The sequence below is a fragment of the Orycteropus afer genome, unplaced genomic scaffold (assembly GCF_000298275.1).
Source record: "Orycteropus afer afer isolate SDZICR_OR568_19922 unplaced genomic scaffold, OryAfe1.0 scaffold00060, whole genome shotgun sequence".
In the NCBI taxonomy this organism is placed as follows: domain Eukaryota; kingdom Metazoa; phylum Chordata; class Mammalia; order Tubulidentata; family Orycteropodidae; genus Orycteropus; species Orycteropus afer.
In genome coordinates, this window is record NW_006921647.1 from 11,770,350 (window position 1) to 11,774,465 (window position 4,116).

A 4,116-nucleotide genomic window follows, 5' to 3' on the forward strand; every position below is an offset into this window, starting at 1 on the left:
TCCTCACAAATTTAACAAATAAAAACCACACTGAACTGATTACAAATGATCTGAGGCAGTGATGACTTTTATCATTTATTCACTTTATCTCTGCAGTTATAATTACATTTCTAGCTGGGTAGGCAATATTAATATTCTTTCAGCAAAAGTAATTTATTCTAGTGCTTTTCCCATTTATCAGCTTCCTGACATGCTGCCATATGATGTAAATTAATTAGACAATCTAAAAATATATCAGATACTAGTATATTTAAATTTGTGTTTGTGGATGATAGATACCAGTGCTCTTGAGCAAAATACTATAGCACAGTTATCATTCCCGTAATTAGTACAATTCAGAGAACTCACATGGATGATTCATATCCTTCATATCAAATCTGATTAAGAGTCCTTGACCTCTGTAGCTTATTATTAATATAGCACTGTCTTCATATCTGAAAGAAGTAGAAATGTAATTAAAGATTGAATTTTGTTATGAGGTCTTTAAAACTTTGTATGTTTTTGCCACACTTCTTATATGTGCACACACATATACAAGCACACACATATCCATCCAAACACACACATACACTCATGTGCACACATGCATACCCACAGAGGAACAAATATTGTTTCTCTTTTAAAAAGAGCCATTATAGTACAAGTAACTAGGGCCATCCATGTGAAAAAAAGAGAAAAATGGACAAAAGATTTAGTATAAATAAACTATTTAGTCCAAAATAACTAATTTTTGTATGCCATCTTCTTTTACTATTTCACACAATCCAGATTAACAGGAAATACCTAGGTCAAGACTATAATTTCCCTTGAATGAGTAAAAATAAGAATAAATGAGAAGTAGAAAGGAATCACATAATATATTTCTTCCCAGAGTAGATGACTTGATTCAGCATAGCACAGATTGAGTATTTATGTACTATGGGCAACAACAGAGGTTAGACAAGGTTCATGCCCTCAAGGGTTTTATTGTGTAAAGGAGAACACAGACCTATAAATACATAACTAAGACATAGTGTTAGGCACATAATATTTTCTGATAATTAGTTTTATCTTGTTTCTAGAATAGTGACTCTTATTAGGCCAGACATAGCAGGTTTTATCATTTACTATTATCTTAGACAGGAAAACCAAGGTGTGACTTTTTACCTGTTTACATTTCTTGAAACATAGAGAGAAAGGGAATCCTTAGGGTGTGTCTCAGTTTCTTAGCATTGCTGTGGTAGTAATACCACAAGTGGATGCCTGTAAAGAAAATAAATGTATTTCTTATAGTTCAGGATGCTGGAAGTCCGAATTTAGACATGGCTCCATGTGGAGGTCCTTCCTTATTCATCTCAGTTTCTAGTACCTGGCATTCCTGGGTTTGTAAATGCATTTGTCTCAATTGACTGTCTTCTTCTTCCTTCAATGTGTGTCTCTGAGTCTACCTACTCTTTTTACACTCTAAAGTGATTAGGTTTAGGACACACACTGATATAACTTTATGAATATAACAAAAGAAAACCCCTATTTTCAAGCATGGTCATATCCATAGGTAAAGAGGTTAGGATTTCAACCCATAGGTTTTGGGGGACACAATTAAATCCATAACAGGCTTATACTCATAGGTAGCTTTCCTGGGATTGATATATCTATCAGTCAATATAATCATAATAAGATCCCAGTCATAATTTCTATCCTCTGTGACTTGTAATCAATAGCTACAGACAATGTCCCCTTATCCTAATAAGTCATTGATCACCTTGCAATATGAAGGATAAATCACAAGTCATAGCAGGAATAAAGTACAGATGACTCCGAGAAAAGCTACTACTGCTTCTGGGTAAGGAGACTCCCATATACCTTATCCTAGTCTCATTGGATTTATATGCAACTTCAAAGTGAAGATGACATGGGTACTTTAGTTAGCTTCTAGAGCCAGGAAGCAAAAATAGGGGCAGCCAAAGAATTGGCATAAAAAATAAAATTAAATTAAAAATTTAAAAGAAGAGAAAGAAACAGAGTATAGTTGTGGGTATTTTGGAGTAAGGGAGAAGTCCTTCTCCTAAGACAGGGAGACAGAAGTCCTACTCCTAAGAAGAGCAAGAAAATGTTTACTCAGTTTCCAGTCTTTTTTTCATTCTTCTTCCTCTTCCTCTTCCTCTTTCTCTTCCTCTCCTTCTCCTTCTCCTCCTTCTTCTTCTTATTTTTTTTTTTTAATTCCTTTTGCCTTGGGTAAATTATGACCACATGGTTTATTCAGGTGAAGAAATTCTTAACCATCATTGGCAACAGTCTTTCTTTTCTTAAGGAAATGACCAAACAGCATAAAATATCTCTAGGCAGTCCTGGAATGTACACTGATATATACCATTGCCATCAAGTCAATTCTGACTTGTAGAGACTCTACAGGACAGAATAGAACTGCCCCATATGGTTTCCAAGACTGTAAATCTTTATAGAAGCAGACTACCTCATCTTTTCCCTGTAGAGTGGCTGGTGGGTTCGAACTGCCAACCTTTTGGTTCACAGCCAAATAGTTTAACCACTGATAATTATAAACAAGATAAAACTAATTATCTGGTGAGAGCTCCTTCAGTGACATGTGGACAACAATTTTTTAACAGTGACTAATTTTACAACTTTATCTATACCAGATAATAGATAAGCTTAGTTTAGTGCTAAGCTTAGTATACCCTGTTGCCAGGGAGTCAATTCTGACTTATGATGACCCCATGTGTGTCAGCATAAAACTTCATTCTATCAAGATTTCAAGGCTGCCATCTTTTAGAAACAGGTTGTCTGGCCTTCATTCTAAAGTTCCTTTAGGTGGGTTTGAACTGCCAATCTTTAGATTAGTAGTCAAGCGCAAACTGATTGTACCACCCAGGGACACCAGGACATATTGTTGTTGTTGTTGTTATGTGCCGTCAAGTCAGACCCGACTCATAGCGACCCTTCCTTGGGTTTCTAAGGCAATATCACTGCAGAAGTAGATTGCCCAACCTTCCTTCTGAGGAGTGGCTGATGGGTTTGAACTGCCAGCCTTCTGGTTAGCAGTCAAGTGCCTTAGGCACTACGCTACCAGAGCTCCCTCAGGACATATTAAGCACTGAAAAACAAAAAATGTTCATTGAACAAATGAATGAATATTTTAGTGGTTTAGATAAAAAGTAAGAAATGCAGATGCTACCAGAGCTCCCTCAGGACATATTAGGCACTGAAAAAAAAAAAAAGTGTTCATTGAACAAATGAAGGAATGATATCTTGCTGGTTTAGATAAAAAGTAAGAAGTGTAGATTATATCAGAGAAAGCAAAAGGTTAGGAATGATGCTTCTTGAATTCTGTTGTTGTTATTTGCCATTGAGTTGGACCTGACACATAGCGACCCCTCCTTGGGTTTCCAAGGCAGTATCACTACGGAAGTAGATTGCCCAACCTTCCTTCTGAGGAGTGGCTGGTGGGTTTGAACCGTCAGCTTCCAGTTAGGAGTCAAGTGCCTTAGGCACTATGGTACCAGGGCTCCTTCTTGAATTCTCGGGCACCTATTACTGTGGTCATGTGGTTGAGGTTGCCTCATTTGTAAAAGTAGGTGACTGATATCTTCTTTAGGATCATTTTGACTCTAATTCAGATCCCCAGTTGGCTGAAGCAGTTTGCAATCAGCTGCTAACCTAAAGGTTGGAGGTTCAAACCTCAGCTGCATTGTAGAAGAAATGTCTGGTGGTTTGTTTCCATAAAGATTACAACCAAGAAAAATCAATATAGTGGTTCTACCTTGTCACACCCAGGGTTGCCATGAGTTGGAATTTACTCGATGGCAGTGGATCATTATATTATTATAATATAATGTATTAATAGTGGATTATTATATTACATTACATTATATTAATTATATTATTATATTATATTATATATTATATTATTCAGTCAAACCAAAGTTTGACTGAAATACTTCGTATCTTCATGAGACAAAAGTAGAAACTCATGCAACAGAGAACAGTAGAATACAATGTAGAAAAAAAACAACAGATTTTTCATCTGCAAATAGTGGATTCATTCCAAAGATTATGCCTCAAATTATAGGGTGGAAAAGTGGGCAGATATCCTCAGACTTGGTAATTTATTATGCACAA

At 36.1% G+C, this 4,116-nt stretch overlaps 1 non-coding gene across 1 annotated transcript; it reads right to left on the minus strand.

Moving 5' to 3' along the window:
- Positions 1-2,204: 2,204 nt before the first annotated feature.
- LOC122149907 lies at positions 2,205-2,271 on the minus strand. Its single transcript, XR_006163392.1, has one exon. It is a non-coding gene; the product is annotated as a small nucleolar RNA SNORD36 (small nucleolar RNA).
- Between the last annotated feature and the right edge of the window lie 1,845 nt (positions 2,272-4,116).